Source organism: Gorilla gorilla, chromosome 2 (assembly GCF_029281585.2).
Source record: "Gorilla gorilla gorilla isolate KB3781 chromosome 2, NHGRI_mGorGor1-v2.1_pri, whole genome shotgun sequence".
Classification (NCBI taxonomy): domain Eukaryota; kingdom Metazoa; phylum Chordata; class Mammalia; order Primates; family Hominidae; genus Gorilla; species Gorilla gorilla.
Window position 1 is genome coordinate 13,657,390 of NC_086017.1, and position 12,052 is coordinate 13,669,441.

Below are 12,052 nucleotides of genomic sequence, written 5' to 3' on the forward strand. Positions count from 1 at the left end.
CTGATTATAACCTATATATCTAGACAACATTTATCAGGCATGTTCTAATTTTGAGGTACTGAGCTAGCCTTTGGAGGTGCAATTATAAGGAAGACTCATCTTTCCCCATAAGGAATCCATCCTTTAATAATGAACACACCTATATTCCCTACTATAATATGATGCTATGGTCAATACAAATATAACTCTATATGCAGAATGCCTTGAAGAGGGAAAGCAGAGACTGAATAATTCAATGAAGACAACGAGAAGGTATAAAAAGGAGATTATTTTATTACTGGTCCTTTAAGAAAAGCAGAATGTTGCTGTTTGGAAATGTAAGGATGAAATTCCAGTTGACAGAGCAGTACAGCCAAAGGACAGAGATGTGTAAGTAAATGGTGTGTTCTTGGACATGCAGACAGTCTGGCATGACTACAGTATGGATTTCAAGGTGCGGAGTGTTAGAAATAAGGCTGTAAAGGTAGGCTTCCTCTAAGTAGTGGCAAATTAACTGACTGATTGATTCAGCAAATATTTATTGAGTACCTGAGTTAGATCAGAGACGTACTATTATCTCAATTTACAGATACCAAAACTAACATTCAAAAGATTAAATGGTTTGCTCAAGGTCATAAGCAAATTCTCCTTTCAACCCGCTTTTTTTATTTCAATTTTTATTTTAGATTCAGGGGGTACATGTGCAGGGTACATTGTGTGATACTGAGGTTTGAGGTACAATTGATCCCATCACCCAGGTAATGAGCACAGTACCCAATAATTAGTTTTTCCGCTGTTGTTACCCTTCCTCACCCCCTCTTATAGCAGTCTCTGGTGTCTTTTGTTCCCATATTTATGTCCATGTCTATTCATTGTTTAGCTCCCAGTTATAAATGAAAACATGTGGTATTTGGTTTTCTGTTCCTGTGTTAATTTGCTTAGGATAATGGCCTCCAGCTGTATCCACGTTGCTGCAAGGAACATGATTTTATTCTTTTTTATGACTGCATGGTATTCCATGGTATATACATACCACAATTTCTTTATCCCATTTGCCATTCGTAGGCATCTATATTGATTCCCTGTTTTTGCTATTGTGAACAGTGCTGCAATGAATGTATGAGTGCATGTATCTTTTGGTAGAATGATTTATGTTTCTTTAAACATGAAAAAAAATGATCAACATCACTAATCATGGAGAAATGCAGATCAAAACCACAATGGTATAGCATCTCACAACAGTCAGAATGGCTACTATGAAAAAGTAAAAAAAAAAGCAGATATTGGCAAGGCTGCAGAGAAAAAGGAGCACTTATAGACTGATGGTGTGTATGTAAATTAGTTCAACAACTATGGAAAGCAGTTTGGAGATTTCTCAACTCTTGAATAGAGGACAGATAATCCACTAGGCCAGCCTGGGAAGAAGTCCTGTTTGGGAAATCTAGGAGGCCTTCACTTTTGGTGACACCTACCTGAATTACAAGTCCAGTATCTGCAAGGAACCAACCAGTTCCCAATCTAGGAATGAATGTACTTTGCAAAGTACATTTTGCTGAGTAAAGATAAACATCACAATCTGAATATCACTGACAATAGCTGAAACTTACCAGTTACATCCTACATTCAAGGCCCTTAGTGTAAATTATTTCCTTTAATCCTCACCACAATTTGATAAAATAGATTAAGATGCCACGCAGTTGGAAGGATTGCTACTATTAACTCTGTCACACAGATGAGAACATGGAGAACAAAAATAGATTTAGTGATTTGCCTAATGTCACATGAAAGTGGAGAAAGGTAGGTTGGATATAGGTTTTCTGATTCTAGAACTGAAAACTTTCAACAATGGGCAATGTTCCCTCTGGCATCTCTGCAATCATGCATCTTCACAACCTTGAGACCCAGGAATATTATAAGAACACAATTTGTTCTCAACTGACAAAAAATCATGAGCAGTGCCAACTCTGTCTGGTGCCAACCCAGCTCTTTCCCCTGACCCAGTAGGGAAAAGGTATTTATGGTAGTTAGGTGAAGATAAAGGCATTTAAGGAAGGAATAGGGTTCTAAGGCATCCTATGCTTCATTCTACTTAAAGACCTTTCTCCTCCCCCCGTCTATAAACACCCCAAGATCTGGCTTTACCCCTTACTACTAGTTCTTATTACAGGCTTCTACAGATCCCTGTTACTCCCCATTATTCTTGGAGATCTTAGGTCCTGACTTACTGCTGCTTTCTCCAATACTACTCCTGTCATCATTCCTGATGACTTTAATATTGATGTAGAGAATCCTTCCAGTTGCATGGCATCTTAATTCCTTGACTTCCTTCCTGTCTTCCAATGACCTTGTCCCACACACAATCTCAGCCACTCACCCAACAGTCATTCTCTGGACCTCATCATTCCCAACAACCATCCACACTCTCAATTTCAAATATTCCACTCTGGAAAGCAGATCCATTGCCTCCTATGATTCTTCATTCCCAACCAGGACAAGCAGTCCACTAGTTCTAAAGCCATTTTCCTGTCCTTTAAACCTCGTATGTCCTCACTTCTTTATTACCCAGCTTCTATGTCAGGTGTGTCATTCCTTGATGTGTATATAACCCCCACTTCTTTGCCCTTTATTGTTTTCATATTCTCCAACCAAACGCTACTCTAGGTAAATCGAACTTTTTACCAACCCTGAATTTATACCTGTGTAGCTGAAATGGCTGGGGAAAGAAAACTACAACCATTAGAAATGTTCTGCCTTTAAGTTAACGATTGTGAACCTCAAAAGGGTTATCGCAGTAATCCTACTGCATCCCCCAGTCCATTCCCTCTCCCCCTTTCCTAAGAGAGGTATTTCATGCTTTCTGTTTCCCCTAACATCATAACTCCTCCCATTCCCTTACTCCCAGCTAATGAATGCCCTTTCTCCTTATTTCATGGAGAAAATAGACACAATCAGAAGAGAAATTCTGTATGTTCTCATAGGCACATCTACCCTCCCACCTGCATTTGTGTCCATATGCCCTGCCTTCCCTCCTGTTACTCCTATTTGCTTCCTGGACTTGTCCTTGCTTCTACCTAAATTAATTCCCCACAATTGTGCAGTAGATGCCATCCCCTCTTGCCTACTTCAGGATATTTCCCTAGCAATTGGTCCCTCTCTTTCATGCATAATTAAATTTTCCCTCTCTACTGAATTATCCTCATCAGCATTCAAGTGTGCTGTAATTTCTTACATCTCAACAAAACAAAACAATCTTGACCCACTTTTCCCTCTAGCTACCACCTCATTTCTCAGCTGCCCTTTAAAGCAAACTCTCTAGTTTATCCCCTCCCATACTCTTTTGAATCCACTTCCCTGAAACTGATCTTGAAAAAGACACCAATGGTTTCCATGCTACTAAATTGAATGATTGCTTTAAAGGCCTCATCCTACTTGAAAGGTGAGCAGCATTTGACACAGCTGATCATTCCCTTCTCCTGGAAACAGTTTCTTCCCATGGCGTCTGGGACTCCACACCCTCTTGATTTTCCACCTGCCTTACAGACCAGTCTTTCTCAGCCCTTTTGCTGGTTTCTCCTTATCTCCCCAAACTCTTCGCTGTGGAGTACCCCAAGACTCAGTCCCCACACCTCCATCCACACACACTCCAGTCTCAGGGCTTTGACTGTCACCAGCACATTCATGGTTGAAATTTCTACCTCCAGTTCACACCTCTCTCCTGAGTTCTAGTCTTTAATATGCATCTGTACCCTGATTTCTAATAAGCCTCTTAAGGTTAACATGTTTGAAGCCGAACTCCTAATTTTTCCCCCAAACGTACTCTACCCCCAAACTTCCCCATATCTGTTAAACGCAAATCCACCTTCATTTTGTCTGAGTCTCAAATCTTGGACTCATCCTGGCCTCTTCTGTTCCCTTCATATCATTCATTTGCTCTACTGGCAAATCCCGTTGGCTCTAACGTTGGTGCAAAATCAGAATCCAACACTTTTACTACCTCCAATGACACAAACCCAATCCATGCCACCATCACCTCTCACTTGAAATATTGGTGAATTCTCTTGGCTCTGCCTTAAAAATATCCAGACTCTGATTGGTTTGGATCAATTCACTATCATCTCTTGCCTGGTTGACTACAAGAGACTCCTAAATGGTCCCCTTGCTCCTGCCCCTGACCCTAGGCTAGAATGATCCCCTTAAATGTAAGACTAAGCATGGAATTCCCTAGCTCAAAACCTTCCAGTGATTTCCCACCTCACTCTGAGTGAAAGCCCATACTCTTACAACTGCCTTCGAGGCCCAGTTGTGCTCCTATCATTGCCAGCTACCTCTGAGACCTCACACCCTCCAATTCTCTCAGTCAGTCCTCTACTCTTACTGTGCCGGTCTTCTTGCCATTGTTCAAACACTTCACACCCTCTTTCTTCTGAAAGCCTCTGTGCACTGATTAGTTCCTCTGTCTATCCAATAGAACTCTCTATCATGATGGAAATATTCTAGATTTGTGCTGTTCTAGATCTGCTCTAGATCTGTTTTAGGTACAGTAGCTACCAGGCACCTGTGGCTTTTGGGCACTTGAAATATGGCCAGTGCAACTGAGGAATTGAGTTTTTAATTGTACGTGTTTTATTTATTTTAAATGTAAACAGCCACATGTTGCTAGTGCATACCATATTAGACAAAGCAGGTCTACTGTGCTCTTCCTTGAGATGGCTCATTCCCTCACTTCTTTCAGGTATCTGCTTAAATGTCACTTTAATAGTGAGGCTTTCCTGATCAAAGTACTTAAAAGAGCAAGTCACTGCCACCTGACACTCTTCATCCACCTTCCCTGGTTTGCCTAATTTCTCCATAGTAATTAGAAACATAAGCATACTATATGTTTTTGTTTGCTCATTTATTTGTGATCTATATCTCCAAACTAAAATTAAAAGTCCATATAGGCAAAGATTTTAGTCTGTGTTGCTTTTGCTGCTATACCACCAGTGCCTAGAACAATACCTGGGACATAGAGCTCAGGAATTGCTTATAGATTCTAAAATCTCCTTTCCATCACTAACTTCTTGGCTGGTCTTGCACAAGTAATGGTCCATCTCTTGGTTTCAGCTTTCTTCTTTCTCCTAATGTCCTCTAATATTGAGCCCTGTTTGTTTCCTTCTTAGTACTGAAAACAATTTATAAATTCTCTGTTTGTTTACTTGCTTATTGCCTGTCTCCTCACTGAACTGTAAACTCCCAAATGGCAGTGACTATGTTCTTCTTATTAATCTAATATCATCATTGTTCAATAAATAAACAGTCTTTCTGGGGTGTGAGGCAATAAAATCTGCCACCCAATAGGTGTTCACCCAGTATTTAAGATTTGCATTAATTATTTAATATTCAAAGTGAAGAGTTTTAACTAGTTGGAATGTAATCAACTAGTTGGATTAGAGGCCTACAATCTACCACTGTATCAGTGAGAAAATATAGTTATATTAATCCATATTTGGATGCTTTTTTAAGAACTGTAGGATGCTACTGAATAGGTGTCCAATAAGGATTTGTTGAAGATTGCATTAATTATTTCATCTTCAAACATGGGTCAACATAATGGCACAGACAGCAGAAAAGGCCAACTCTAGAGTGCCATACTCTTGTAGAATTGTGGGCCCTGAGGAGCCCTGGAGGCTGGGAGGGTCCTCAGGAAGGGTTGGCATTGTGCCCACCTGTCAGATGTGACTGGGGGCCTACAATCTGGCATTTTTCCATTTTTTCACTGTCCTGGCTGGTTTTTGTTGTGGTGGTATTTTGTGATAGTGGTTTTGTGAAAAGGCTCGGGAGGGCATTTCTGCACTGTTAATACAGCCATCTTCGTAACACCTGCCACCTGTGTTAAACGGCCACCCCTGCCCAGTCCCTTGCCCTCGTTCGGCCCCCATCCACAGCTCCAGTGGGGCAGTTCCTATTAAAAGGCCCTTCCTTTCTTTACTACACGAAGCTTTAGAACTCGGCAGAGACAGGACACTAAATCGGCAGTAAACTTGTCCATTCACCTTTAACATTTCAAGTCCATAAAGTATCCTTTACTGCTAGCAGAGAGTGGGGAGTTTTCCTATTGGCTTGACATAATTTTTTACAGGGATTTAACATTTTCTAAAAGACATCCGCTAAGCTCTCAATAGATCTTCCATAAAAAAGAACTGAGTCCTAAGATTATCACCTTTGGTTAGAAACCCAGTTTATCAGCATCAGTATTATCACTTGCTTAATTGTTTAAAAAAATGTACAATCACCTCCCAGTCATTTTACTTTAGGAAAAGTTACACTGGGCCTCATTTTGATATCTTCCAAAGTTACCTTTCTTCTTCTTATGACCTTAATACTTCTAGGAAGAATAAATAATTAAACAGATATTTGTGATGTGATTTTTTTTTAGTGTCAAAATTTAACTTTACACATTGCTAAGTTATGTTTCTAATTCTGAACTGAGGCTCTCACTTTTTATCGTTAAACCTGTCTATCAAAAGCTCAAAATTTCAAGGAGCCTAAATTTTGTCTTTGACGCTGTACTGATGAATTGCAATGTAAATTTTCAGAGACAACAGAAAAGGACCATCACTTATACACGTCCATTTTCAAAGGGTAATTTCTGCAGCTGTCCCTCTTCACTCTGAGAGTCTGAGTGACAGTCTATGCCTTTGGTTAACCAACCTCAGGGATGGTTGTTAGCACTTCCAGTTATTTACTGTCACTAAAGTGAAAGCCATCTTTAAAAAATGTGTCCTTATAAATCCAGCAGGAAATCCAAGTTTCCTATTGGTCCTCCTTCTGATTCTTCTCTGATTTCTTATTCTGAAAAATTACTGACAGTAGTGTACTAATTAAGTTTTTAGGAGGGAGACCATTAATGATGAATTAAGATAGCATTGTTGCAGTGTTGCTAAGTGGCTTTAGTCTACAACGGACTCAGTGATCCCAAAATAAATTTAATCTTCTCTCTCATTGAAATAGTTGAAATCTTGGTGCACAATGTAAATCTGGAAAAAAGGAAAAATACCTGTGGTTCCAGCTACTTGGGAGGCTAAAGTTGGCGGATTGCTTGAGCCCAGAAGGTCAAGGCTGCAGTGAGCTATGATCATGGCACTGCCCTCCGGCCTGGGCGACAGAGTGAGACCCTGTCTCAAAAAAACAAAAACAAAAACAAACAAACATAGAAAGAAAGAAAAATAGGTAAATTACAGAATGTAATTAATAATTAGGATCTTCTTATTTTCAAGGGTAATAATATAAATTGAAGTTCTAACAGTATTGCCAGGCAGAGAATGGATCAAACCTACTGTAATGAAAACTCAAAAACAACCTGTAATTAGAAAATGAATTTTCTTATATCACATAGAAAAATTTGTTCTTTTCCAGGCACACAACTCATCACAAATTCCTTAAAACTCATCACAAATTGTGGGGACAAGTGCCTAAGGTTTTACCTTACTTTGCATTAACTTCTTGGTAGGTTTCCTAACTGAATCGGCTACCCAGGAGACATTTCAACCCCCTTAGCCTGACACAGGGAAAGAACAGAAGGTGCGGAAAAAGAACTGGGGAGGGGGAACTATCAATGAGTAAATTCGTATCTGGCAGACTACACTTATTTAGCATGTCTCTTGGGCTTTTTTTAAGTTTATATTCATGTAACACATCAGGACAGGGTCAAGAGAGATGGTATAGTATAGTGAAAATTACCCTGGTTTCATCAGGAGACCTTGATTCTAGTCCCTAACAGGCTCTCACTGCCCTGTGACTCAGTGTTAACATCTGGCTGCCATTTCCCTCATCTACTAAATTAGAGAGGTTGGAAAATCTATTCTCTAAAGGTCTCTTTTGACCCTAACATTCCATGATTCAATGAAATATAATGACTAATGTAAAAATACAAGATAATTCATTCAATCAAATTATATTGCCTCAATCTAAATGATTTTGCGTTTCAAAGTTCAAATATAATTACAGAGAAATGAAGAGGACAGACATGAGTTGCCACTGAGAGCTAACAGGCATCACAGGCAGCAGCTCACTTTCTCGAAATGCACATTGACAATTAGCAATTAACATCTTCTGGAGACAAGCAAATGATCAGGAAGCCTCTTGGCAGAAGGGAGTCATAAAGTTTCATCGTACCACTTAACAGATATTTTATCATATGATAAATTAGGTACTTTTCCATCCACTGTAATAATATATTCCCTACAATAATTAAAGGTGATTCCAGGCCTGATGCACTCTGGCTGGGTGTGATCCTGATCGCTTGTTCAATCAGATTTTGGTAGGTTTGTGCCAAAAAGAAGAAAAGAATCATGATCTCCTCTTATCTTTTGGTGCTCAGAAACAGAAAACTGAACCCTGCAAAAGGAACACATAGTTCAATTATCTGCAAAGTTCAGCCTTAGGCCTTGACCTCAGACAGGGCTGGATTCAGGGGATATCACAATGTCACTAAGACACAGTCCTCCCCTCTTTTGGCTCTCCTCTGTTCTGTGTTGTTTCATTCCCAGATTCCACAAGCAGCAATGTGGCTGACTGCTACAAGCTCTGAGTCTACATCTTCCCAGGTTCAATTTCAGTGCAAATGAGTACTTGTTTTCCTCCAAAGTCAGAACAAAATTCCTGAGCCCCATTACTACTGGCCTGAATTAAATCACATGGTCAAATCTGAACCAAGCACTGTGGCCCAAGAATACAATAAGCTGATCAGCCTGGTCCTGGGTCCCATGCCAGCCCTGGAGGTGGTGGGGGGAGCAGAGGTCAGCCACCCCACCACACGCACCCTGCAAAGTGAGAGTGAGAGTTTTCTCAGGGAGTAACCTTAGCTAGAAGCTGGATGATGGCAGAGTTATAAGTTACAGATCTCTATTTCATGCCTGAAATAACATGAGACCCTAGAGTACAGTCATCAACTTAGAAATTATCCTAAAGATCTGAGTCCCATGTCTTTATGTAAGGCTGAAAATGCAGAGTCTTGAAGAAACTGAGGCAGTGAAGAATAGTGGTTAAACTCATAGGCTTTGGAATCAGACAACCTGGGCTTTGAGTTCTGATTCTGCCACTTAACTAGTTTTGTGTCTCTGAGCAAGTTACTTTACAGACTGGAACCTGGTTCTACTCATCTGAAAATAGGATGAGTTGTGGTACCCAGCTCACAGGGGTGATGTGAAGATTGAGATAATGAATGTATAGCACTTAGCAGACTACCTAGCACTCAGTCAAATAAATGACAGCCATTACTGGTAAAGAGAGGAAAACACTGGCCCAAATGCACATAGCTGGTTCATGGAAAATCTGAAACTAAAATGGGATCTCTTGACTTCTGGTTCAAAGCTAGTAGTGAATCAAGGTGAAATTTAATAGCACACAAGACAGTTATATCCAAAATATCACAGAAAACATCACTCTTTTTTCCCAAATTGCTACCTGGAGCTTCATGGATCCCATTTCACAGAGCCGTATAATTTTAACATCACCAGACTTTAAAGAAGTCAAGACAGGCCTGTCATTTTACTCCGCTGACTATGACCAGATGCATTCAAGAAAGACACAATTGACCTAACAAACACAAGCTGAGACCCTTGGGAAGATATGGCCACTGGTCTCAGCAGCCAAGTATTTGCTAAGAACTCTCTGAGAATCCAAAATTGTGTGGAATATGAAAATAGAAAATACATTCTCTGCATTGAAAGGCCTTACTCTTGTTGGGAAATGGGTCAAGTGGATGGTAGAGACTAAAAGTGTTGAAAGTGCTAAGGCAGAAGGGATCGCTGTGGGAAATGCATGGCTGACTGGGGCAGATGTGATTAAGGAGGACACAATTGGGAAGGGGACTCCAGGTAAGGAGTGCAGCATTAGCAAAGACTAGCAAGAAGACAAGTGGGAGAGTAGGAAGAGGAGCACCCAGGACAGAGGAAGGAGAAGGAAATCAAGCCAGGCAGTACAATGGTGGCTCTGGATTCAGGACTGAAGAGGCCACACATGAGTGGATGAAGGCTCAGGCATGCAAAACTGTGAGATCAATGACTCCAAGTCACTCATCTCTTCAAACATTAATTGGGTCTCCAGTTCTTTACCTTGGTCCCCAAGACCTTCCCTGTACTGACGCCATCTCCCACTTCATTCTTCCTCCTCCTCATGCCCACGACTCTGCTCACTCTTTGCAAAACATGTCTGAGACACTGCAGTCTTTTCTCATTTCCATGTTCCATTTCTCATACTTAAAATGCATTTCCTCTCTCATGTCTGCCTCCATAGTTCTACAGACCATAATGCCCAAGTCATGTAACCTTATTTATGATTAATCATACCTTGAAATTGATGCTAGAAAGTACAGTTAATGAAGGACTTCCATTATTCACTACCTCATGTCAGGAGACTTCCCAGAGTCCTTCACATTCCAAACTAGTGATCTCTCCCTCCTGTGAGTCCCATGTAGTAGTAGCAGCAGAAATAATAACAAGAGTGATAATACCACCATTTAATAAGCACTAAGCACTTTACCTGTATTGTCTAATTTAATATTTATACCAACTTCATGAACAGTTCTGGCATTCCCATCGTGTAGATAAGAAAACTGAGACTCATAGGGAGCAAGTAAATTGCCCAAGGTCACAAAACTAGTGAGTAGCAGAGCAAAGGTTGGAACTCAAAAGCTAGGTTCTTAATCCATTGTACTATCAGAGAAATTCGTTCCTCTCTAATGGCATGGATTACATATTGTCTTTGATAGTTGCAGTAGTCACCATTTATCCATGGGGAATATATTCCAAGACCCCCAGTGGATGCCTGAAACTACGGATAGGACAAAACCCTGTATATACTATGCATTTTTTCCCCTGTACATATATACATATGATAAAGTTTAATTTATAAATTAGGCACAGTACAAGATTTACCATAATAACTAATAATACAATAGAACAATTAGGGACAATAAAGGCTACTTGAACACACAAGCACTGCGATACTGCCATAGTCGATCTGACCACTGAGATGGCCACTAAGTGACTAGTGGATGTGTGGCAGCTACAGCATGGATATTCTGGGCAAAGGGAGGATTCATGACCTGGGCAAGATGGAGCTGAACAGTGTGAAACTTCATCATGCTACTCAGAACAGTGCACAATTTAAAGCTTATGAATTGTTTATTTCTGAAATTCTCCATTTAAGATTTTAGGACTGTGATTGACCTTTGGTAACTAAAACTGTGGAAGGTGAAACCAAGGATAAGGGAGAACTGCTGTATTTATTTATGTTTATATCTTAACTCCATAAGACTTCAAGCTCCTTGGTGGTGTAGAGCATGTGTTATTCATCTGTATTAATAATAACATTTGTCTAGCAAATTAGTAATTTACAAACCCCTTTAACACATTAGTGCATGGAATTCTTACCACAATCTTGTGAAGCAATGTTCTTGTTTCCACTTCGTTCGTAAGAAAATGAAATTCAAAGGACTTAAGTGATATAATCAGGGACCTATTGCTGGTAAGTTGCACAACATCCCCACCAGCATTTCTCAACCAAAATCTGATGGTTTTGGAGTTGCTCTATAAATACCCCAGCTCTCTCACTCTTCCAGGGAGAGAGCATGGAGGTGTGTGTTCTATGCTAGTTCCCGGAGTTCTCCAGTTGGAATGAGCTTCAGTTACCCACAGTGGTAATTTGTTTAATTACACAGGCTTTATTGACTCCTTCTGTTTTTCTCTTCCCCACCTCTGGACTACTGTTTCCTGGGATCACCTTCCAAATCAACTACTTGTACTCAATTTCTTTTCTCAGAGTTTGCTTCCAGAGAAACCAAAATTAAGACATTCTTCTAAAAGCACTGTTTCTCCCAATTGGTTGGATGAGTGAGGTTAAGGAGGAACCTAAATAAATCAGGAATTTTTGACTATGTGATTTCCATTTTAAATTTTTCAAACAAAAGGGAGAGGGAGCTGTTATAAAGACAACAGTCATTTAATAGCCTGCAGCCTGTTAAATTCATTGCAAGTCCAAACTTCTGCTTAAAGGGACCCAGGTATCAAATTGACAGTTGCCTTGGAATCTA